The 26,488-nt window shown below is 39.4% G+C and overlaps 1 protein-coding gene and 1 long non-coding RNA gene across 3 annotated transcripts in view; one reads left to right on the top strand and one right to left on the bottom strand.

Moving 5' to 3' along the window:
• The window catches only part of SNX2 (sorting nexin 2), a 488,692-nt gene that overhangs the window by 130,306 nt on the left and 331,898 nt on the right, over positions 1-26,488 (bottom strand). The gene's annotated exons all lie outside the window — the stretch shown is intronic.
• Positions 298-4,158, top strand: LOC126957538 (uncharacterized). 2 transcript variants are annotated; one of them, XR_007726810.1, is made up of 3 exons: positions 298-1,115; positions 2,300-2,385; positions 2,639-4,158. It is a non-coding gene; the product is annotated as an uncharacterized LOC126957538 (long non-coding RNA). The 2 variants fall into 2 exon arrangements; XR_007726811.1 differs by having other exon boundaries at positions 299-665.

The following is a 26,488-nucleotide window of genomic DNA, read 5'->3' on the forward strand; positions in this document are numbered from 1 at the left end:
TTTTAATAATATTTTTATTTCTAGAAAAGGTGTGTCACTATGTTGCCCAGGCTGGATTTGAACTCCTGGGCTTATGTGATCCTCTGGTCTCAGCCTTCTGGAGAGCTGGGACTATGGGTGCGTGCCACCACACCTAGCTCTGGAGTAGCTGCTGTGAGAAATGCAGTAAGGAGTCAAACAGAAAGCAGGGGAAAATTGGCCAAGTCATGTTGAAGTTTTTCTTCTTCTTACTCTATGACGTCCTAGACACTATACTATGTATACTATATATAATTGTTTCCTATTAGCCTTGCATAATAAAGATTATTACCCTGATTTAACTGAGGAGGAAAGTGACAAGCAGAGAATTTAATAATTTGCTCATGGTTATTCAGCTGGTAAGTGGTGGAACTTATACTCAGATTTAGAGGTTATGACACTCAGGGGACTTTCCAGCTCAGTACAGGCAGCTGTGGCATAAGGCACCAAGAGAAGACACTTGAGGCTGTGAGGATGGATGAGATGGCCAGGGGCAGCCTGTAAGAGCCTGGAGATGAGAGCCTGCGTGTCGCCAAAGCCCAGGAGTGTCTCCTACACAACAGCAGAGTGAATGAGCCTGCAGTATGCCCCATCAACACACTTTGTGTCTTTCTCACGAGCGTCTTGGCGACTTGAGAACAGAAAAAGTAGATAAGAGGCAGCAGAGCTGGGGACTGATGTGGAGACAATGGCTAGGAGCGTAAGGCATCCTAGAGGGGAGTCCTGGCAACTTCAAGTCCTCTTGAAGTGTAATAATGTGTTATATCACTTCGGGTCAGTTGACATTCAGCACCTGATGTGATTTGGCTGTGTCCCCATCCAAAATCTCATCCTGAATTATAATCCCTATAATCCCCACAATTCCCGTGTGTCAAGGGGGAAACAGGTGGAGGTAACTGAATCATGGGAGCAGTTTCCCCCTTGCTGTTCTCATGATAGTGAGTTCTCATGAGATCCGATGTTTTTTATAACTGTTTGGTAGTTAGTTCCTTCTGCATTCATACTTTTTCCTGCCACCTTGTGAGGAAGGTGCTTGCTTCCCTTTGCCTTCTGCCATGATTATAAGTTTCCTCAGGCCTTCCCAGCCATGCTGAACTGTGAGTTGATTAAGCCTCTTTCCTTTATAAATTACCCAGTCTCTGGCAGTTTTTTATAGCAGTGTGAAAACGGACTAATATAGCACCTTTGAACTTTAAACCTTTGGTCTAAATTTTTTCATTGTGTAAAGAAAAGTCTTGATGGTTTTGATTCCTTTCTCTGAATTTTTTCAACCTCCTTTGATAGCACACCGCAGAGTGGGACAGCATAGGTTTAGTAGCCGTGTACATTCTTAGTGGCAAAGTCTAAATCTTCAGAACTGGTTGGGAGTATGTTTTTCTAAAAATTCTGTTGTTGATGTCTATTTTCTTCTCACGGCCATGTAGATGAATACATTCTCACCCTTTATTTTACCTTTCTAAACAAAATAAAATATGATATCTGTTCAAAAACATTTAATAAGGAAAGGGAAAAGCCAGTTTGAAAAAAAGGTCAGCAAGACGCAGGAAAATGTGATATTTGCTGAAAGCTCCTGTCAGAAGAGTGTGAGTAATGTAGATGGGCCAAGAGAAATAAGATACAATTAGGATGAAATTTATTCCCCCACGTTTGCAAAAATGTGAGTTTATGAATCCTGAGAGGTAGGAGGCCAAATGAGATCTAATTGTGTCTTATTTAACTTGGCCTTTTGCGTGGATAATCCTTGGCTCTCTCTGCAAATATCACACTTTTGTCAAACTAACCGGACTCCACTATGTTTTTCTTTGTGTAAATGCAAAGTATTTTTTTATCATTCAATAGTAACTCAACTAATAAAGTTTTCAACTTTAACTGGAGACTGTGCTCTAATGGAAACCATATTATCAGTGGAAAGAGTCCCATTACTTATGATCATATTCTAGTTCAAATAGTTCACACAGCAGGACATCTAAAGAGGCCCAAAAAATAGTCCAAGAAATATTACTTTTGCAAGTATTCACACACTCAATCCAAATATAATGTAAAAATAAGACACTAGGTTATCCAGATAAATAGATGTTTATGATTAGGAAAGAAAGTTTGAAATATTATCATTCACAAATATCTTCACTAAAGGGATATGAGAAGTGGGCAAAGAGTTGAACTAAAGAAAAATCCCAAACAGACACAGTTCTCAAACTAATTGTCTTAGGGTTTATATTGAAATATATAATATTTGCTGAAGAAGGTTTAACTTCCTAATTTTATTTTATTTTTTTGTCAGGGTGTCCATGAAATTCTTGAGGCCTTGGCTCAAGGTGACCAAGATTCTAGTCTAAACTGGGCCATCAACTCACAGAGTGCACTTAGGTAAATCACGTGTTCTCTCTGGACTCCATTCCCCACCTGAAAATGAATGTTTTGAACTAGATGATTGTCAGGTTCTTTTTCAACTCTAACCACATATAACTTGATTTGAGTTTGAGCCTTGGTGAACAATCTGAAGTTGAGTTAAAGTTGAAAGGAAAATATGTCTTGATGTGTTTAGTTATGTTCTTTTTTAGCTTTAAAAAATCTTTAGGAGAAGACCATTCCCTTAAGATACCATTGTGTCATGTCCTAGGAGAGCTGGAATTGACTTGGCTCCTTGTGGGAAATACTTCAGTGATGGATGGAAGCAGAGGGAGAAAGGACCAAAATGAAGCCAGGAGGGACAAGATGGCTGGAATGTTTGGTTCTGAGGATTCATCATTGTCCTTAACTCACGCGGACTGAACTCTCACTTGCCTGTCTTCCTGGGGCTTGTGTTAAGAACATCCCGCAGAAAAATATCAACAACGCGAGTGATCTTCACTGTGTTTGATGATTCATTGATTATAAAAGATGTTTTACCTGGGATAACAATGAGTGTGTATTCCTGGAGCCTAAACTCACTGACCTGGAAGGGGAGCCCTGAGAAGTGTGCTAAGCGGACAAAGGAAGCCTGGCTAGAGTTTATATTTGTCTAACTAGATAATTGAGTGAACTAAAAGGTCTTTTATTATCCTTATGTGGATTACGTACTTTGTAGGATATCCATAGTCATTATTAAAACCATGTGTATCCCTGTCTCACTTCTGAGCACCTTCTCTGAAATCAATCCATATATGCTCAGGAATGCAAACCACACTCATTTCAGAGTCAGTGTAAACAAACATAATTAAGGAGGCAAATTTACTTCATAAGTTTTCTAACGCCTTCTGCATTAAATAGAAATGACTTTTGGCTGCTCCCATCTATTCATGTGTATAATTGTTAAGTTCAGATCTGATTTTCCTGGAAGAACAAGTTTGAATCTCAACAGGCTTGATCTAGTCTCCCACCTCCATGTTCCCCATAGTGACAGGTAATTCATGGAAATTACTGTCTCAGTATTTTAAATAAACCTCCTTTAGGCTGAAATCAAGATCATCTCATATAGAAAACAGTGTAGGTATAACTCATATTTAAGAAATGGTACAGAGTGAGCAGAAATTTTCACAGAATTTTTGAGTCAGAAATATTTTTGTTATAGGGGAAAAAGGGACTTGCAGTTGTGCTCTTGATTATAAAAATAAAAGAAATCAAATAGCTTTGAAATGTTCCATTAAAACCTTATTTTAATATATTTTTGCCACAACATAAGGACCTGTGTAAACTAAGTAAAATTTCATGACTCACACTGAGTTGCATATTGTGTCATTTTCTTGTGTTCATTGCTATTTCTTTTCTTTTCTTTCTTTCTTTTTTTTTTTTTTTGAGACAGTCTCGCTTTGTTGCCAGGCTGGAGTGCAGTAGCACAATCTCGGCTCATCGCAACTTCTGCCTTCCAGGTTCAAGCAATTCTCCTGCCTCAGCCTCCCGAGTAGCTGGGATTACAGGCACATGCCACTGCGCCTGGCTAATTTTTATATTCTTAGTAGAGGTGGGGTTTCACCATGTTGGCTGGGCTGTTCTCAAATTCTTGACCTCATGATCCACCTGCATCAGCATCCCAAAGTGCTGGGATTACAGGCATGAGCCACGGTGCCTGTCCCCATTGCTATTTCTTAAAGCTAGAAATGCCCTACTTATTTCATGCTACTACAAAAATGTGACCACAGTACTAATGCTTTCCTGTGGTCAGAGACATTTTAGGTACTTCTAAATACCTAAATATTTGTAATATATTCTACTTAATATATTCTAAAATATTCTTTTAGAAAATATTAATAAATTGATAAAATATGAAAGTGAAACCTATGGTAGTAATTTTTATGAAACCGTATTTTAGGATAATTTAAGAATATTGTATAACTCTTTTAACAGTCACTTATTTAATATTGTTGTTCATTATAGGTATAAAAATTCAACTAGTATGTCAATGTACTTTATATTTTACTTTAAAGGTATTAAAATATTTACAGTTAATTTTTGATCATACAAGCAGTAAATGAATACATTCTTAAAGTAAAAATTAAAACTCTGACAATATAGATACAATCCTTTTTAACTAGCACCTAGAAACTAGGTCTCCTTCCTAGATGATGTTTATACTACTATCTGCTTAGTGTACATCCTCCCAGATCATTGTCTGTACATATATAATTCCTGATAAAATATAGAGTATTTTGAGATATATTTAATATAACTCGTATGAAATGGCTGTTATTCTATAGCTTGTTTTTCACTTAATAATATGTCTTGAGGAGTTTTCCCTGTTAGTACATATAATAAACTTAATTATATTAACCTGTTGCTTGGTACTTTGTGATACAGCTATTACAAAATTTATTTTTCATTCTAATTTTGGTAGACATTTAGGCTGCTTTTATTTTTTACGATGACGAGGAATTCTGCAATGAATTGTTGTATGTCTCTTTACAACTGTGAAGTCTTAGGATGTGAGCAGCATCCTAAATGGTTTTGCGTTCTTCTGTGTAGCTTTGACACCAGCCAATTCTAAGTTCCTTAATGATATAGTTTGGCTGTGTCCCCACCCACATCTCATCTTAAATTGTGGCTCCCATAATTCCCACATGTTGTGAGAGGGATTCGGTGGGAGATAATTGAATCATAAGAGCAGTTTCCCCATACTGTTTTCGAGGCAGTGAATAAGTCTCATGAGATCTGATGGTTTTATAGAGTTCTGCCAATGAGATATAGAGAGAAGTCTACTGAGACTGGCTTCCTTTCACCAACAAAAAGACAAAGCCCTTCAAGGACAAGTCTTTAGGCCTAATTGCCTCATTTTTGCCTGGAACATGGATGTGATTTCTGGAGGTGCACCAGCCACTGCAGGGCCCTGTTCATGAAGGTATGCCAAGGATGCAGAGTGGGGAGAGAGAAAGTTTCTGGTGAGGTTGGACTTGGTGGCTCCGACCTGGGCAACAGAACTAGACTCTGTTACAAAAAAAAAAGAAGAAATTTCTAGTGGACCTTGGTACATCCTCCCTGAAAAGCTGAATTTTTTTGTGGTATTTTCTATTATTTGCTACAGAAAGTAATCCATGTATACTGAATGTCTTACTTCCCCTTTTTTCTCTTCCTCCTCCCCTCCCTTCCTTCCCTCTTCCCCTACTTCTCTCTTTTTCTTTTTATTTATTTATTTATTTATTTATTTATTTATTTATTTATCTGAGATACAGTTTCACTCTGTCACCCAGGCTGGAGTGCAGTGGCACGATCTCGGCTCACTGCAATCTCTGCCTCCTGGGTTCAAGTGATTCTCTTGCCTCAGCCTCCTGGGTAGCTGGGATTACAGGCACTTGCCACCATGCCTGGCTAATTTTTTTATTTTTAGTAGAGTCAGGGTTTCACCATGTTGGCCAGGCTGGTTTCGAACTTCTGATCTCAAGTAATCCTCCTGCCTCGGCCTCCCAAAGTGCTGGGGTTACAGGCATGAGCCACCGTGCCCAGCACTTCTTTTTCTTATTTTTTTGACTTTAGGCAAGGCAGTGGCAACCTGAGATCAATTCAATACTTAGTGTTTGGTTTTAACTCTGTGCTTCAAGTGCAGCAAATATTTCTTTCTTTCTTTTTTTTTTGAGATGGAATCTCAAGTCTTGCTCTTTCTCCCAGGCTGGAGTGAAGTGGCGAAATCTTGGCTCACTGTAACCTCTGCCCCTGGGGTTCAAGTGATTCTCCTGCCTCAGCCTCACGAGTAGCTAGAATTACAGGCGCCCCCACCATGCCCGGCTAATTTTTGTATTTTTAATAGAGGCAGGGTTTCGCCATGTTGGCCAGGCTGGTCTTGAATTCCTGACCTCAGGTGATCCACCTGCCTCAGCCCCCCAAAGTGCTGGGATTACAGGTATGAGTCACTGTGCCCAGCCAAAGTGCAGCAATTATTTCAATGGGGAGGGGGCAAAGGATGGTAATGTGGTAGGGGATGAAAGAAACTGTTCCTGTTCTCCATTTCTTCTTTGCAGGTCCTAGGGATTATAATCCTTATCTATCCAGCCATCTTTGTATAATAATTTTAACAGGAAGGCCAATTATTTTCTTTAAAGATCTAGGAATGGAAGTTAAAAAATGAGTTCTAGGTCAGGTGTGGTGGCTCATGGCTGTAATCCCAGCATTTCTGGGAGGCTCAGGTGCACAGATCCCTTGAGCTCAAGATTTTGAGACCAGCCTGGGCAACATGGCAAAAACCCCGTCTCTACAAATAATATAACAATTAGCTGGCATGATGGTGTGTGTCTGTAGTCCCAGCTACTTGGGAGGCTGAGGCCAGAGGATCACTTGAGCCCGGGAGGTCAAGGCTGCAGTGAGCTGAGATCGCACCATTGCATTCTAACCTGGGTGACAGAGTGAGACCCTGTTTCGAAAAAAAAAAAAAAAAAAAAAAAAAAAAAAAGGAACAGAATCCTTCGTCTGGTTGGTAGTACATCTTTCCTCACTGGAATTTTGTGAGCAGCTATTTGATTACTTTGTGGTAAACATGAAAAACAACCTCTGCTTCTGAGAGGATTTCTGTCAAATGAGTTCTAAAGGCTTCTTTCTTGGAGGCAGAAATTCTGTATGAGAAGAAGTCATTTGAGTTTGTAAAGTTAACTTGGTTCCTGTGTGTGTGTGTGTGTGTGTGTGTGTGTGTGTGTGAAGCTGTCCTCATAAGCTGTGCAAGGACACTGAGGTAAGGATTGAGAGAAAAGAAGCAGCTAGAACTCATGGGGATGGGAACTGATTCCTCTATGCTTTCAAGGCAGTAATCCTTATGTGTTTCTGACGAGGAAAACTCCATGCTCCAACAGAAGGGAATGGCACTGTGCCTGGTTTCTCTTCTTTGGTTTATGTGATTAGAGGTTCTTGGTTTCTGGAGATGGAATCTGGACATTCCACCAGATATACTTCTGGGCAGCCATTTTTGTACCTCTCTCTACACTGCGCATTTGCTCCAGGATATCACAGAATAGTGTTCAGGCTGACAAATGCGGGCTCTTTACCTCAAGAGACTGATTTGGTCCTGGACCAAGTGCGTGGTCAGCTACTTGAATGAATACACTCTCATTCTCTGACTTTTCCTTGTGCTTGTCTTGGTTAAGGAAAATGTCTAAGAAGACACAGTATAGAAAATGCTTTGATTTTCTCATGCATAAAAATTCTCTTTTATTTTGCACTTCAGACAACACATATTCGTGTTTTTCTACATAAGTTGTGGATATTAGGACAAAAAGGAAAAAGAAAAAATGGGCCTAAGCAGAGTGTAATAATAATGCTAGCAAAATACCAGTGCTATTATTTGAGCTCGCAGGTTGTACCCTGCATAACTCTAGGGTGGGGCATTCACATAAGTTTTCCTGTGACTAATGTTCCTTAGAGCTATGCAACCCAGTGGCCCTGCGATCACAATAGCATTTACTATATGTTATGCACTATACTAAGAATATTGTACTTAATTAATCTTTACCACAATCCAGTCGGGTGCGGTGGCTCACACCTGTAATCCCAGCACTTTGGGAGGCCGTGGCGGGCAGATCACTAGATCAGGAGTTCAAGACCAGCCTGACCAACATGGAGAAACCCTGCCTCTACTAATAATACAAAATTAGCCGGGTCATGGTGGTGCATGCCTGTAATCCCAGTTACTCGGGAGGCTGAGGCAGGAGAATCACTTGAACAACAGGGACAGAGGTTGTGGTGAGTTGAGATCGCACCATTGCACTCCAGCCTGGGAAACAAGAGCAAAACTCCATCTCAAAAAACAAAACAAAACGAAACAAAGCAACAACAACAACAACAAACTTTACAACAATCCTAATATTCCCATTTTACAAATAAGGTAACTGAGGTGCAACAAAGTACAGGGTCAAAGAAGTGGCAGAACTGAGATTTGAGACCACATTTGGTTTCAGAGTTGGGGCTCATAACCACCACATCATACTGCCCCTAAACTACTTAGATCAGACCCAAAAAAACATTCTGCATTCACTTATTCATCACTCCAAGACGATTCTTCAGTTGTTCAGGGCATTGTGCTAGGTGCTGGAGTAAAATGGCTCAACAACCAAGTTGTGGGCCCAAAATAAGAACATTGCAGGATTGCCTTTTCCTGAGGTTTTGAAACAGTGTGTTGTCATGAATTTTTGAGGGGACCTAAAGAAAGGAGATGGTCTGGCTGATTGTCAGGGTCCTTCTGAGGCACAGGAGTTATGCGGGGATATGGTTCATGAAACACTAAATGCCCCTCGCTGCAAGACTCTTACAGTCCTGGATTCCAAAGTGGAAAAGCAGGACTCTTACCTTCTTCCTTGTCCATATCTTCCTCCTCTTTCTCTTCTAATAGTGTCTCTCTCTCCTTCTCCTTCTCCCATCTCTCTGTACCCATGTATTTTCGACTTGTTGCCTGAATGGGAACTCAGAAGAATAACCCATATCTTCCCTATTAGAGAAATGTGTTAATTTAATCATCTCATTAAATTTATAAACAACAATGCTAAATGAGATATATAAACATTTTACTTCTAAAGGTAGAGAGTCCAGTTGTATTTTATTAAACAAATTGAATGACCTAAACTCACTTTTTCAATGGTCAAGTAAGTCAGATATGAGCCAAATGAACTCACAGAGGAGGCAGTGTAGGAAAAGAATGGAAACATTTAAAGAGCCAAAAATCCATCTGTAATCACCGTGTTCCTTGTGTGTTATAGTCACAGGCCAAAGAACTTCTCAGTGAACATATTTTTCCCCTTACGTTGATCTATATTGACAGCCACCCATGGACACTAATTTCTTAAGGGTAGACTGTGGCTTGAAAGAGGTGGAGGCAACCATGTACTATATTTCACTGAAACACATTTGCCATGAAAATAACTGTTATTGCTGTTGCCACTCAATGGTCAATGCCTTACAGTATGAAGAGGGGGAGTTACATAAATTATGTTTATACCAGCTTCCTTGAAACTGACAAGGTGGAGATGGGGGGTGGGGGGGAAACCCAGGTTAAATTATCCCCATGTTCAGTAGTTGTTGTTAGGGGGAAAAAGCTGAAATGGCAGCGCACATCAGGGTGCAAATGTAAGCAATCTTTCACCCAGTCTGTTAATAAAGAGCAAGGTTTGCTTGCTGGTGCCCCAGTAAGCCATGCCTCATAAGCATTGTGGTTTCCAAAATTATTTCAAGTCAGGCACTGCTACAAGTAAAATATGCTGCTGGCTGTGAAATAATGAGAGGGATAATAAATATATAAAACTTGGAATCTCCTGATGAAAAATGAAAGAGATTTTATGAACCCAACCAGTCAGCTCAGATGAAAAACCCCCAGTGTGCTCACCATGATTAACGCCCTGGCCTTCCATGGGAGAAGCTCAGATTCAATTTCCTATTCTGATATCTTGTTCTGGAGGCAGCTATAGCTGGGATCATTATAGAGATAGTGAGTTCATCTAGTGCTGGTAAATGTGTGGCTCGAAGGTCCTGGTGGGAGAGATTGAAAGGTCAAAGCTGTGGTGTGTCAGTGTGTACCCAAGAATAATGACCATGTGTCTCTACAGAACCTGGTGCAAATATTAGAAGGGACACTTAGTGGCAGTAATATTGAACTTTGATATATCAATACAGACTACTCTTGTTAATTATCCTTCTGCTTATAATGACCCTGGGTGGTAGCTGAACGGGTCTTACAAGATCATCTAACAGACGAGGAAACAGAGACGTAGGGAGTTATGCCTAAGCTCACATGATTGGTAAGTGGTAGGGCCCAGAGGAAAAGCTCGATTCTACTGCTGGTGCAGAGCAATTTCCATTAATTTCTTTAGTGTTACTGTTTCCCTAACCTGCTGTTAAACACACATGCACATGCACACACACACTTACACATACACTCCGTGGGGTACTAACAAACCAGGCATCCTGTCTAAATTAATTTATTTCATGAGATCATTTCTCCACACTCCATTTCACATTGCCTGCGGAGACATAAACTTAGTCTTGAGTAAAAGAATGAGGACTTTGGTCCCTAATTTGGCCCTAAATGTCATGCAGAAAATGTTTTCTTAACTCAATGTGAGCCCTGGAAGGCTTGTTTGCTTGACTTTCAAACGCTGCCAGCCAGAAGACACATCACTCTAACAGGTTTTACAGGGAAGGCTGAGTCCTGATGGAAAATTTAAGCCCAGGAGGATGTTACTGCCCAGGAAAGATTTGGGGGATGCATAAGTTTTAGGAAAAATTCCTCCTCAGCTGAAAATTTTGGCCCATGGGTTCCCAAGCAAGCTTAATTGTGCAGGCACTAGATTTTATGAATTACCTTAAGGGTTGGTACAACCTCATCTCAAATTTTTTAAGTAAAGGAATGTCTCTTAATTAATCATTAAGTAAAAAAATGGAATAAAGCCAGAGGAAAATTTCATGTTTGTCTTATTCTAGATAACATTTTAAGCTCTTTGACCTGCTGAGCCCACAGAAACAAGTCTGTGACATCAAGAAGTAAAATAAATTGCCAGGTCATCGCACCTTGCCCATATCAGACCTCCCTTCACATTCAATAAATGATGTGTGATTAGAGGTGGGCCATTAACATCCCGAGGGAGGATGTTTTAGGAGCTCTTTTTCTCTGTCTTCTGAACATTGGGGCTGTAGCTGAGCGCCACAGTATTCTAATCTACCTGTCATCTCATTTCAAGTGGGATGTTCTGATGGCTTCTGAATGTACATTCAGAGGTCTTTGTCTGGAACTAGCTTCCCTGCCGTCATTCCCGGTAGCCACTGTGAATTTAACAATATGCTTTGCAATACACAATGGAACACCCTATTCCCACACAGAGGTTCCTGCAATTTTCACACTGTCATGTTTTGAGAAAAAGACTTAAAAGACCCCTTTAAAAAGCAAATACACGACACGTTAAAGTGACAGTCATCATCTTTAGTGTGCCCAAGAATCACCTGACACCTGAAGAGCATATAAAGGCCCTGACTATGAGCCCCCACTTCCCAATTCATTAGGTCAGTTACAGGCAGAGAATTTGCATTGTTACGAATTCCCACCTTATACTGATGCTGCTGGGAGGGGAACAACATGTTGAATAGCACTGTTCTAGAATTAGATTTTCAGATTAACCAGTTATTAAATGGGAATTTGAGAGAATGGGAAAGAGAATGGTAAACTGTGATGCAGAAAGAATAATGAAAAAAATTTCAGAGTGGGAATAGTGTATAGAGGACAAATACGGTTGCGGGTTCCCCAGAAGAGAGCTCTGGGAAGCCCATGGGTGAAGAAAGAATTATAGAGGAAGGCAGAAAGACGAGGACCTTATCAAAATGTCCTCCTTTCATACATTTAACTAAGGACAGCCCTGGGACTCACAAGCATCACCCATAACCCTTGTGTACCCTCCACTTACGAATGGAAGCCTTTCAGAACATTGTGCACCATAGCCTTTGACTATAAATACAAACTTTAAGATTGGCAAACTAATAAGCAATATAGGAGTCAAGTAAGGTATTGTTTTTGAATGACTAAGAAACTCTACTTGCCTTTAATGTGGAATCTATTGAAATGCATAATAGAAAGAAATTGGGGAGGAGGGATGTGGAGGTGGGAGAAATTGGAGGCTGGGTGTGGTTGGCTGAGGGCTTGAGATACTATATACTCTTCCTTTGAATTCCTTGAACAACCTTAGGCATGGATCCTCCTAGCAAGGGTCCTCAGTAACCTTTGACCATGTTGTCCAGACTGACAAAAGTTCGGGGATACTCTTTGTTGCTTCAGAAATGAGAAGATTGAGAACAACTGCCAAGTCTTTCAATTGTGTACCGGTGGGGCTGAGCCTCAGAGCTGCTCAAAGCTGAGAATAATTATTTCACCACTGCAATGACTTAGCTGGGGTTAGAAGTCACCAGATTGGGGCCTATTTCTTTTTTCTTTCTTTTCTTTTCTTTTTTTTTTTTTGAGACAGAGTTTCGCTTTCTTAGCCCAGGCTGGAGTGCAGTGGCACAATCGCAGCTGACTGCAACCTCCGCCTCCTAGGTTCAAGCAATTCTCATGCCTCAGTCTCCTGAGTAGCTGGGATTGCAGGTACCCACCACCATGCCCAGCTGATTTTTTGTATTTTAGTAGAGACGGGATAGCACCATGTTGCCTAGGCTGGTCTCAAACTCCTGACTTCAGTCAATCTGCCCAACTCGGCCTCCCAAAGTGCTAGGATTACAGGCATGCGCCACCACGCCCAGCCGGGGCCTGACTATTTCTAGTGCATGAATTTTAAAAATAGCTGAGAAGTGTGGCTCAGAATGTGGCCAGAAAAATGATTGCCCTCCTGCAGTTTCTGGCAACCCAAGGCCTCTGTAGCAGCTCTAACATGTCCAGTCCTGTTTCCCAAGCAGCACCCAATTCTTTAGACTCCTAATTTCTCCCTGTTCCTCCTTTATCAAAAAATTGCCTCCTATGCCCTAACCATACACGAAAATAATAAGTGACTGTGGCTAAGTCATTTGATGAACACTACAGTGGGCATTTTCTTTCTTTCTTTTTCTTTTCTTTCTTGCTTTTTCTTTTCTTTCTTTTTTCTTTCTTTTTTTTTTTTTTTTTGAGACGGAGGAGTCTCACTCTGTCGCCCAGGCTGGTATGTAGTGGCTTGATCTCGGCTCACTGCAATCTCAGCCTCCTGGGTTCAGGTGATTCTCCCACCACTCTCCTGAGTAGCTAAGATTACAGGTGTGTACCACCATGCCTGGCTAATTTTTGTATTTTTAGTAGAGGTGGGGTTTCCTCAGGTTGGCCAGGGTGGTCTCAAACTGTCGACCTCAAGTGATCTGCCTACGGTGGTCTCCCAAAGTGCTGGGATCACAGGCCTGAGCCATCGTGCCCAGCCTCACAGTTGGCATTTTCTTATCTTTCACATCTTAGCTCACTGATTATCTTTTCGGAGAAACTTCTTACCATCTAATCTAAAGAAACAGCTGTTCCTTTATCATCTCACTCTTATTTATTTTCTCCACATCATTTACTACTCTTTGAAATAGGCTTGTTCACTTATTTGTTTACAATTTCCCAGCCCACCTTCAGTATAAGCTCCATGTACGCCGAGATCTTGTTACTTTTGTTCACTGCCTTCTCTCTAGTGCCTACACCTGTGCTTGACACATAACGGGGGTCAGAAATATGTACTGACTACGTGAATGCATTCAAGCCAAAGTAAACATTGATAATGTCTTATGGGTTAACCCTATAGGACAAAATATATTTTGTCCTTTGACCCTTAGTTCTCTAACTCATAGGAATGGAAAATGTCGGAATTTCAAATTCTTTGGGGAAGCCCCTAGCATGTTTGTACCATTCCATGCACTGCTCAGTTGTGTCATGGAAGTGACTAGTGTGAACTCTGTTCAGATCCTGGGATGCACCATTGCAGAAATAACTTTCTGGCCAAAAGGGCTAATTAGGGTCTCATGAAGGAAGTGGGAAGAGCTTATCAGCCCACATTCACCATTCCCTATCCTATGAGCATCTCCCTAGAGAGAGATCTATCTGACAATGGCTACCTCTCACTAGGTTACATATTTTAGAGGAAAGTGACACGTCATTTTGAGGCTTTGTATTAAAGCAAAATGAAATATAAATTCCAGGTACATGACCTCTGCTTGTCTATACCCCAAATGAGTCCTTATCCATCTGTTTTAAATTGAAAACTTGCATCGTTCTTTACCTTTCATGTTTTTTCTGTTCCCAAGAAGACCAAAGAAGAGGAAATAATAGAAGATAGAGACTGTGAACTTTTCTATGATTTGTGGTGATATTAAGGTTTTGCCATCTGCCAGTATATTCCAATGAGTTTGAGAAGAGAGAAAACCTGGGTTCTGAAAGATATATATATACATATTTAATGATAGGACTTCCCCAATAATATGGCCTAGAACAGGAATTTACAAAGTGTCGTTTGGGAACTAGCAGTATCAGTACCACTTGTGGACTTGTTAGAAATGCCAGTTCTCAGGCATTACCCTAGACTCAAGGTGTTGGGAGGGCTGGACTCCCTCTGGGGAGGTTTGTTTGTTTTTTTTTCTTTTACTTTTTTTTTCTCCCCCTCTTCAAGGTTCTGGTGGCTGCCAGTGTTTCTTGACTTGCATCTACATTTGTCCAATCTCTGCCTCCGTGGCCAGGTGAATCAGAAATTTGGGTGGAGATAGCACTTCATGTTTTAACCAGTACTTCAGGTGGTTCTGATGTGTGCTGAAGTTTGAGTATCAAAGTCTAGAACCATGGTACCCAACACATAATTTGAAGCCCAACAGCATCAGCATCACCTGGGAGCTTATTAGCACTGCAGAACCACGGGCCCCACTCCAGACCTATTGAATCAGAATCAACATTTTTAACAAGATCCCCAGGGGACAATTATAAAAATTAAAGCCTGAGAAACACTTGATCTAGAATCTATATAGATGGTCATGTCTTGGTAATCGGTTATAGGAGAAAACAGAGGATATTGAAATATTGTATCTTGAATTTTTAAAAGCTCAGATTTTCTTTTTCTTAATCTTACATATTTTAATAATAAGAATAATCAATTTCTTTTTTACTGTGACAATTTTTCTTAAAGTGGCCTTAGCAGATGAATCTTCTGGAGTATTAATTAAAATTCATATTCCTCAACCATACTTTAGTTTTACGAAATAGAAGACATGTCCTGGAATCTGCATTTTTAACAAGCATCTTGGTGATTCTCATACATTTTAGCCTAAAGATGAAGAATGTTTGTCTTGAAGATAATTTTTGTCTATTTTAAATCTTTGGATTTGCCCTTGACCATTAACATCTGTTAATGTTCTAATGAAGAAACTGGAGTGAAAATTAATGCTATCAGAAGAAAAACACTGAATGAGCTTTACTATAAATTAATAGTATGTTTTTAAGTTTAATTACTGGATAGAGTTACTTAGGGATGTAGTCTCTTCTTTTGATATTTCTGATATTAGCAGATCTAAAACCAGAAAGACAACTTTTCTGAAACCCATAAAAATCTTAGAGAAAGGGCCCTAACTTATGTTGGACAAGATCCTTGTTTTCTCATGTTATTATTTTCTCACCCAATTATTTTTCTATGAAGAATATAAAATATTATAAAAAATTGAAAATGGGATTCAGGAGAACTCATCCCTTCGTTTTTGCTCATGACTTCTTCTCTTCATTTTGTTGAGGTTGTGGGAGAGCTGCCAAGAAATCCACACTGGTTAACAAATGGCTAATTGACAGTCACCCATCTGTTGATGTGATTTTGGCTGTTTTCAGGTAGAGTCAATGATCATTAAGTTTTGTCTCCCCTCATGGGGGAAAGCTGTGACATACTGATTACCTGTCAGTGTTAGAAAGATTTCTGACTTGTTACTTATGCAGACTAAACAAATCTTTCTTTAGGTTAGTGGTCCTGTCCCACATCTAGTTTCTATCTAAATCCATAAAGTTAAATTATTTTTATAATAGCAAGCAAGTATTGCATTTTTTTTTGTTTTGTTTAGAAAAATGTAGCTGTGCCTGGAGAGGTATTGCAATTTTTAACAGTAGTGGCATACACCTTGTGGTTCATATTTTGAAATATTGCAGAAATAAGAAAATGGCAAATCATGATTTCCCCTTCTAAATTTAAGCATTTTACCCCGTTTGCATCCTGTGTTTTCTCATATGCCTTGTGATCTCTTTAGTATATAAAATATACAAGAGCATTTTCAGGGTGAGAGGGGAAAGATGCAAGTGTGATGCTGTAATCTCTTCTTAGTTGAGAGCCTTGACTAGACACGGCCCAGAGAGTTTAGTTTTGAAGCAAGACATAGCTAGTGACAACCAAGCTTTGAGGTTTTGTGTGAACATAACTTTTCTTTTTGGACAATGTTTCTGTGGCAACGTGGAATATCAGCATGGCTGTATGCTCTGCTCTTGTTTCACTTCTCTACCTTTTTTTTTTTTTTTTTTGAGACAGAGTCTCACTCTGTTGCACAGGCTGGGGTGCAGTGGCATGATCTCGGCTCACTGCAACCTCTGCCTCCCAGGTTCAAGTGATTCTCTTGCCTCAGCCTCCTAAGTAGCTAGGATTACAGGCATGCACAGTGGTGCCCAGCCATTTTTTTTGTATTTTTAGTAGAGATTGGGTTTCACCATGTTGGCCAGGCTGATCTCAAACTCCTGACCTCAAGTGATCTGCGAGCCTCGGCCTCCATGAATGCTGGAATTACAGACGTGAGCCACTGCACCCGGCCTCACTACCTTCTTGTACTTAACTAATTACTACTTCTTTTCCTTGTGAAGTTGAAGTTGGCCTCATGTTAAGGCTGTGATCCATATGTAATCAGTCTATTTTCAGCAACTTTCTGTTTTCAGGAATGAACATGTAGGTCTTATCTAAGTCTTTTTTTGTTTTTGAGACGGAGTTTCGCTCTTGTTGCCCAGGCTGGAGTGCAATGGCGCAATCTCAGCTTACCACAACCTCTGCCTCCCAGGTTCAAGCGATTCTCCTGCCTCAGCCTTCAAAGTAGCTGGGATTACAGGCATATGCCACCACGCCCAGCTAATTTTGTGTTTTTAGTAGAGATGAGGTTTCTCCATGTTGGTCAGCCTGGTCAGGACCTCAGGTGATCCACCCGCCTCAGCCTCCGAAAGTGCTGAGATTACAGGTGTGAGCCACCGCGCCTGGCTTTATCTAAGTCTTTAGAGTGATTTAGGTTAATTAAAAACATTTAGAATGATTACTTCTGAGACAAAGGAAGCAAAATCTGCCACATAAACACTAAATTATCTTATAACCATACATTCAATGGGTTTATTGTGTACATACTATATACCAGGAACAGTGCTAAGTACTGGGGATATCATGCTTAGCAAATCAGATATGGTCTTTGTTTCCATGTAACTTAGATTATAATGGGAGAGATGGGCATTAATCAAATGATCATACAAATAAATACAGTTTTAATGTGATGAGTATCAGGCTGGTTCAGGAAGTTTTCTTTAAAGAAGAGATGTTTGAATTGAGATTTGAAGGAAGGGTGAGTTAATTTAGTGAAAGAGAAAAGAAAACCAATTCAGGCAGGACAAACAGAAAGATGGTACTTTTTTTTTAATTAAAAAAAAAAAAAGGCCGGGTGCGGTGGCTCACGCCTGTAATCCCAGCACTTTGGGAGGCGAGACGGGCGGATCACGAGGTCAGGAGATCGAGACCATCCTGGCTAACACGGTGAAACCCCGTCTTTACTAAAAAATACAAAAAACTAGCCGGGCGAGGTGGCGGGCGCCTGTAGTCCCAGCTACTCGGGAGGCTGAGGCAGGAGAATGGCGTGAACCCGGGAGGTGGAGCTTGCAGTGAGCTGAGATCCGGCCACCGCACTCCAGCCTGGGTGACAGAGCGAGACTCCGTCTCAAAAAAAAAAAAAAAAAAAAAGGAAATACTGGGGCCAGGTGTGGTGGCTCACGCCTGTAATCTCAGCACTTTGGGAGGCCAAGGTGAGAGGATTGCTTGAGGCCAGGAGTTTGAAACCAGCCTAGGCAACATAGCAAAACCCTGTCTCTACAAAGAAATTAGCCAGGTGTGGTGGCATGTGCCTTTGGTCCCAGATACCAGGGAGGCTGAGATGGGAGGATCCGTTGAGCCCAGGGGTTTGAGGCTAAAGTAAGCTATAATAATATCACTGCACTCCAGCCTGGGTGGAAGAGCTGGACCCTGTCTCTTATTTTTTTAAAAAAAAAAAAGAAAGAAAGAAAAAGGAATACTGTCGAGTGCCTAGTTTTGGTTGGAGAGGATCATGAGTTGAATTTCAAACATGTAGAATTGGAAATAACATGGGGATACTGAAGAAATGATGTGACCTGGGCAGATTTCTAGACTGTTAAAATAAATTTGTGATTCCATATTAATTTTATTACTGTGAAAAATGCCATTGGACTTTTGATAGGGATTGCATTAAATTTGTAGATTGCTTTGGGTGGTATGGATATTCTAACAATATTAACTCTTTCAGTCTATGAACATGGGATATCTATTCATTGAGGTGCCTTCTTCAATTTCTTTCATTGAAGTTTTGTAGTTTTCAGTGTATAGATCTTTCACCTCCTTGGTTAAATTTATTCCTATTTTATTTTGGGGATGCTATTGTAAATGGGATTGTTTTCTTGATTTCTTTTTTGGATGGTTCATTGCTAGTGTATAAAAAGGCTACCGATTTTTGAATGTGGATTTCACATCCTGTAACTGTACCGAATTTATTTATTAGTTCTAACCGTTTTTATGAAATCTTTGGGGTTTTCTATATATTAGATTATGTCATCTGTAAGCAGAGACAACTTAACTTTTTCCTTTCCAATTTTGGATGGCTTTTCTTTCTTTTTCTTGCCTAATTGCTCTGGCTAGGACTACACTACTATGCCTAGTACTATGTTGAATGGAAGTGGTGAGAATGGGCACCCTTTTCTTGTTCCTGATTCAACACTTTTTTTTTTTCAAAGTGAAAGTAACTTTATTAAGAAAGTAAAGGAATAAAAGAATGGCTACTCTATAGACAGAGCAGCCCTGATTCAACATGTTGAATGAATTCTTGAACATTACAGCTAAAGTCATCAGGATGACAGGAAGACTTGCATTGCAGAACCAGGTGGCAAACCAGAGCCAAGGCTTTGGTGATGGAGGAAGAATGACAAGGGAGGTTGATGAGAATAGCAAAGACAGAAGTAGAGAATTAATGAGCCAAACACCACCAGCCTCAGGATTTTTTTTTTTTTTAAATAAGATTGGAGGAGCACTAGTCTGAGTGAAGTGTTCTTACCTGAGATCCAGGCTTTATTTAGAGCCAGTGGTAACGGGCACTGGGAGAAGAGATTTAGGATTTGGGAGTGTTTACTGGTTCTGAAGTGTCATTCATTGAGAAGAAAGCAGAATAGGTACCATTGTCTCTATTATTTTCTCTTTTAACAGATGAAGAAACAGAGGCTTGGAAAGAATAAATGATTTCTCAAGTCTACTGAGCCAATAGGCAGTGAAGCCAGGACAAAAATCTAGGTCATCTGATTTCTAGCCCAGTTCTCTTCCCATTCCCTCATGAAGCATCAAAGCAAAGTTATTAAGCAGTAAAGCCAAGTTTTCTAAGTCTATCTGTCTTCCAGTTTGCTCAAAGACATTTGTTGTTTCATTTATTCTGATTAAAGTTTGTGATGACAAAGTTTGTTTTGTTAACTATAAGCTCTTTTTATAAATGTTTTGAGTGGCCCCAAATGATTTTCTGAATTCTGGCATCATTTGTCTCAAACAAGCAAATTGGAAACCAGGAACTATAATACCTATGAGGTATGTCTTGGATAGGGAAGGGAAATGAGCAACGAGAATAATATTTTCCCACTGAAAGGCACTTAAATTCTTGTTTTAGGAGTTCATATGAGAACATGTGCTTAATGAACACTTTCAATGTAACACACTCTCCCACCTCCCCAAATGAAGAGTAAACCAAATTGTAGAGAAGACATAGGTAACTTAACTATTTTCTTAAGATAATTTATGTCTTATTTTTTTCTATCTCCAATTACTACATTTGAAATCTGTTTTTTCATTAGTGTCAATTTTATTTTACTAAAATGTATTTGGGAAGGCTATGTACATGCAAAATTTAGCATTAGACTTTTCTTTCTACACCTAAATATATCTGGAAGGGTCATTAAACTGGAAAATTTTATAATGGATTTATCCCTGATTCAAATCCTTAAGGGGTGTGTGTGTGTGTGTGTGTGTGTGTCCCAAAGTCCAAAGTTTTAGTAGAGTGAAACCCATCTGTGAAAATGTTTCCTACCTATTGATAATTAGTCATGAGTCACCTGCATTTTTGTATGCCAATTAGGTCTAGGCCTGTTTGAAGTGCTGATAGGACCAGTTCTTATTCACAGAGGCAATTGGTTTGTTGGAACTATTTGAATGATTCAACTGCTTCCACAGTAAATGCATTACTGTGTGATTAAGTTTAATATGCTCCTGACATTCATCAAACAACATAGCATATCACACTTTGAGAAAGAATACTCTGGACAGTCTTTCAAACTTAATTCTCCATCTGGAATGGAAATAAGAAACTACAGTTGATACAAAGAAAGTATTGAATTGGAAAGATTTCGGAAAAATCTTCTTTAGGGCTTGCTGGGCAAACTAGTAGTCTAACCTTCTGGGAAAAGAATTAGGTAGCTCACTAGAGGTTCAGTTCTACACTCATTGTTCACTTATAACTTGGAATGTTAAAATCTATGCTGCATCCAGCATTGAACATGAAACAGGTAAAATAAATAGAACAAAGCATTCAATTAAAAAAAATTCCCACTGCCTGTTTTTATTTTAAACTGGTGATTTGGAAGCAATAAATATTTTCACTTTTACTTTATGAAAGTAAGTTCATTTCCTCTCTTTTAAAGGCTGAATCAAGTGGATAACTTATTTTTTTAATTTTTAAAAGATTTTTCAGTGTGCTGTTTCCTTTTTTCCCCCTTCAAATTTTAAGTTCCAGGGTACATGTGCAGTACATGCAGTTTTGTTACATAGGTAAGCATGTGCCATGGTGGATCGCTACCAGAACCTCCAAATCACCTGGGTATTAAGTCCAGCATCCATTAGCTATTCTTTCTGATGCTCTCCCTCCCCCACCCCCACAGGCTGCAGTGTGTGTTGTTTCCCCCATGTGTCCATGTGTTCTCATCGTTCAGCTCCCACTTACAGTGAGAACAGGTGGTGTTTGGTTTTCTGTTCACGCATTCATTTGCTGAGGATAATGGCTTCCAGCTCCATCCACGTCCCTGGAAAGGCCATGATCTTGTTCCTTTTTAATGGCTGCATAGTATTCCATGGTGTACACGTACCCAAGTGGATAATTTAAAAACAGCAAGTTTGTAATTGGCAAGATGATAAAGATAAAATAAAAAGAGCAAAATCAAGACTATAAAAGATGTAAGAGGTCCAATATGCAGGAGTTAGTGTAGTGTGTGTAGGGTGATGTGACACTAAGTATATTTATAGAACTTAGTTTGAATTCATTTTATTGTTTCTACAACAAATATCCACCCTTACTGCTGAAAACTATTTAAAATCATATATTTGCGTATTTATCATATAAAGTACATATTTAACTCCTTTATTAACATTAATGCATATCATTATACAAAACAAATACCCATGGTGCTTTTTGTATGACCTGATTAAAAGTTGTGTGTGTGTGTGTGTGTGTGTGTGTGTGTGTTTGGTATGGTTTTAAAAATTCATTGATTTATTTGTATACTGTATCTAGAGGTATAAAAAATATTGGGTAACCTCAGTTATTTTTAATTTTAGTAACTTTTAAAGTGACTTTTTTGTTCTTTTTTTCTTAGTAACATTATTGGCATTTACAGGATTTTTAGCTTTCTCTTTTTTCTCCTTAGTATCTTATTTTTTTATTTATAAACATTCATATGCTATACTATGCTAATGTTGGCTATAATTTAACTGTTATTCACTGCTTTGACTCTAGTTTCCTAATTGAATGTAGCAGAGGTTATAAAAGATGAGATTTACTCTGCTTAGCACCCTTCAGAAAAGTAGATATTGTAACTTCCTTTAATAATTTATCTTTGTTTAACAATTCTTACTCTCAGTAAATTCTTTGTATTTCTTAACTAAATCTCATATGGGAATCAACCCTGTTCATATATTAATTGTCTTCTCCAATTGTTTTGGTTTGTTTTCTTTTGTGGGTTCTGCCCAAGGTAATCCTATAATGAAATGTGGAAATAAATAGTCCAAATGCACACAGAAGAATCACCCTCCAGTTCTTCAGTGTTCTTTTTCTCCTTGGCATATTACAAACATTGGAGTTTAAGAGGTGAGATCTGGGGTCAAGCACACTATATTTCCAATCCTAGCTTAGTCTCTTACCAGGTGGTGATGTGATTTTGTTTAGTCTCAGTTTTCCCCTCTCAGAAATGGTGGGAATAATGATTACACTCTCATTTGGATGTGGTAAGGATTATATGACATAATGTTTAACATACTACTTGGCACTATATAAGTGCTCAGAATAAATTATACAACAATTCTAGTCCAGATATTGAAATACTTAAAATATATAATATTAAACATTTATTTTAGTTTGATGAAATATCAGAGCAGAAAAATAAGAAGTTCTTATTTAACATGTCTATGTGTGAATAAATTGAATGTGGGGAATTTGAACGTGTTAGCTCATTTTCAAATAAAGCCTCTGTAAATAACTAGGACTTACACAGTAAAACAATACCCCAAGTGAAAAATTACACTCCATATATAAACTATATATTGCACAAGTTACCCAGAAGTGATGTATAAAGATATTTAATATCCTGGAACTTATTCAACTACAACTGTGATGCTATACACAAGTTGAGTTCTTACTCCTGGGTAATAGAACTTTCATTTATATAGCATTTTACAAGGCCCTTTCACATACCTTAGCACATTTTATCTTCATAAAAATCTTGCAAGACAGGCAGAACACGTGTTATTACCCTTACTTCGCAAGGGGAGAAAACCGAGTTTGGAGAAGGAAAGTAACTTGCTTAAAGGCCACAGAGTTTCTGACAGGGTAAGAACTCCCTTTCCATCACTAGTTCTGGGATCTCCCCCCTCATGGTGCCTCTCTGCCAGCCTCAGTAATGACAAGGTTTAGCGTTGAGATAAGAGATCAGAGAAGGGAAGGTGTTTGTACTTTTTGTTGCCATCTGCCAGGCTCTGTATTTGTAAAAGGTCGTGGGCCAAACACCTCTGGCATGCTCCTTCCCACTGTCTCTAGTTTCCTGTTCCTTGGGACTCTACCTATATAGGTAAATGTCTCAAGATGGCACCATGAGACTGACACATGAGTGCCCAGAGGTGAGAAAGAGGGGGCTAGACAGAGTTTCCAACACGAGGAAGGAAGAGAACGAGTCTTTGGAAAAGGGGAGATGCGAGTAGGGAGACCATATCTGTAGTGCTCTTTCTAGCCATGAAAGAACCTCCATGCCTCCCAATTCTGAGGCATCTGCTATTTACTAAGGCAGATAGCAAGTAACAATGATCTACTCCTTCTTGGAGAGCTGATTTTTTCTAGGATCAGTGGAAGTGAACAATTTTTTTTTTTTTTTTTTAAAGAAGAGAGGTTTATTTCTTACAGTTCTGAAGGCTGGGAAGTCTTCCAGCCTCAAATGGAAGATGGAGGGGCCATATCTGGCCAGGGCCTTCATGTTTCATCCTCTCATGGCAAAAGGAAGGGAGAGGAGGAGGGGGGAGAGAGAGAGAGAGAGAGAGAGAGAGAGAGAGAGAGAGAGAGAGAGAGACAGAGAGAGAGAGAGAGAGAGAAAGAGAGAGAGAGACCAGTGGGGGTGGGAATAAAGATTTGGAGAAGAGGGCCGAACCCATCCTTTTATCAAGAACCCACTTCTGAGATAACTAACCCACTCCCACAACAATGGCATTAATCCGTTCATGGGGGTTCTGCCTAGTACCTCTTAAAGGCCCCACCTCTCTGCGCTGTTGCTTGGGGGATTAAGTTTCCAATGCGTGAGCTGTGGGGGACACATTCATACCATAGCAAGCTCTATTCACAGCATCTATTTCTTGTGGAGTCAGATGAGGTATTCCGTGTCTTCCTAGGAATTTGTCCATTTCATTTATCTAATTTGTTGGTGTTCAATTCTTCATATTATTTCTTTCTAAAAATTTTTATTTCTATAAGGTTGGTAATAAAATCTTGACTTTTGTTTCTGATTCTAGTAATTTGAGTCTTTTTGGGGGTTGGTCAATCTAGCTAAATGTTTGCCAGTTTGTTGAGCTTTTCAAAGAACCAGCTTTTGATTTCATAATTTTTTTCTCTATTGCTTTTCTATTCTCTATTTCATTTATTTCTACTCTAGGCTTTCCTTCTTTCTGCTTTCTTTGGACTGTTATTATCAATTATTGAGAGTGTTGTATGAATATGCCACATTATGACTATGTAATTGGTGAAGTTTTCTTAAGAACTTTAATTTCTGTTAAAATTTGCCTCATATATTTTGAGTATATGTTAAGTATATACAAGTTCGGAGTTATATATTTCAGGTTAATTGTTCCTTTTGTTGTTGTCTAATATACTTTATTTCTAAAAAACTGTTTTGGCCAGGCGAGGTGGCTCACACCTGCAATCTCAGCCCTTTGGGAGGCTGGGGTGGGAGGATCACTTGAGCTCAGGAGTTTGAGGCCAGCCTGAGCAACATGGCAAAACCCCATCTCTACTAAAAATACAAAAACTAGCCTGGCATGGTGGCATACACCTGTAGTCCCAGCCACTTGGGAGGCTAAGGCAGCAGAATCGTTTGAACTCTGGAGGCAAAGGTTGCAGTGAGCCGAGATCGCACTACTGCACTCCAGCCTGGGCAACAGAGCAAGGCTCCATCTCAATAAAAAAGTTTTGCCTTAAAGTTTAATTTGACAAATATTAGTAAAACTATGCCAGCTTCCTTCCTGTATAAAACTTATTGGTCTGAGACCTTTTAAAAATATATATGTAAGTATTTGAAGCTATAAATTTCATTCTTAGCATTGATTTAGCTTCATCCCATGTTTTGGTTTGTTGTGCTTCTGTTTTTGTTTTTGTTTTTTTTCAGTTAAAAGTGTTTTCCAATTTTACTTACGATTTCTTCTATTTATTTATTTATTGAGATGGTATCACTGTGTTGCTCAACCTGGAGTGCAGTGGCACAGTCACTGCTCACTGTAGCCTCGACCTCTGTGGCTCGGGGTATGGATCCTCTCACCTCAGCCTCCTGAGTAGCTGGGAGCATGGGCTCTGGCTGCCATGTCCAGCCAATTTTCCATTTTCTGCAGAGACAGAGTTTTGCCATGTTGCTCAGACTGTGATTTCCCATTTAACCATTGGTTATTTAGGAATGTATTGTTTAATATCCACATATTTGTGAATTTCCCAAATTTTCTTCCACTATTGATTTCTAATTTCATTCCATCGTGTTTGGAGAACACACTGCGTGATTTCAATCCTTGCGATTCTCCTGCCTTAGCCTCCCGAGTAGCTGGGACCACAGGCACGCGTCACCACGCCCAGCCAATTTATTTGGTACTTTTAGTAGAGACGAGGCTTCACCATGCTGGCCAGGATGGTCTTGATCTCCTGACCCCATGATCCACCCGCCTTGACCTCCCAAAGTGCCAGGACCACAGGCATAAGCCACTGTGCCCGGCCTATTCAAAACATTTTCTATGTCTTTTTTTAAGTTTTCGAAGTTTTCTCCACAGAGGTATTAATTTTCTTCGTGAATTCCTAGGTACTTTTACATTTTTTATTGAGAGGTACTTACCTTATGTTTCTTTATTACTGGTGTTCAGAAATGATATTAATTTTGTAGAATGATCACATGGCTGGAAAATGTGCTAAAATGTCATTCTAAAAGTTTGACTATTTATTTTGTTAATTTTGCGAGTTTATCATCTCACCTTCAAAAATCTGTTTTTATTTCTTCCTGTGCTAGTTTTTGCACCTCTTATTATGTCTGGACCATTGTACTATATATATATTTTTTCATTATACTATATTAAAACTAGTGGTGATAGTAATTTCCCCTCAAATTTGGACTGAAAGTCTCCTTTAAAAAAACCCCAAATTCAGCCTGGGCAACATGGCGAAACCACTTCTCCACTAAAAATACAAAAATTAGCCAGGCATGGTGGCACGCATTTGTAGTCCCAGACACTCAGAAGGCTGAGGTGGGAGGATTGTTTGAGCCCAGGAGGCAGAGGCTGCAGTGAGCCAAGATGGTGCCACTGCACTCCAGCCTGGAAGCAGAGTGCTGTCTCCAAAACAAAAACAAAAACAAAACAAAACAAAACAAAAAACAAAAAACAAACAAACAAAAAAACCCTAAAAATTGGAAACAAAAGGTAAGTTTATAACTTTCTCTCATTAAAAGTGGATGATAGTGTATACTCACTTCCACAACACATATACTAAAATCAGAATGATACAGAGAGAAAAGTGGATGATGGCT

The sequence above is a fragment of the Macaca thibetana genome, chromosome 6 (genome assembly GCF_024542745.1).
Source record: "Macaca thibetana thibetana isolate TM-01 chromosome 6, ASM2454274v1, whole genome shotgun sequence".
NCBI lineage: Eukaryota > Metazoa > Chordata > Mammalia > Primates > Cercopithecidae > Macaca > Macaca thibetana.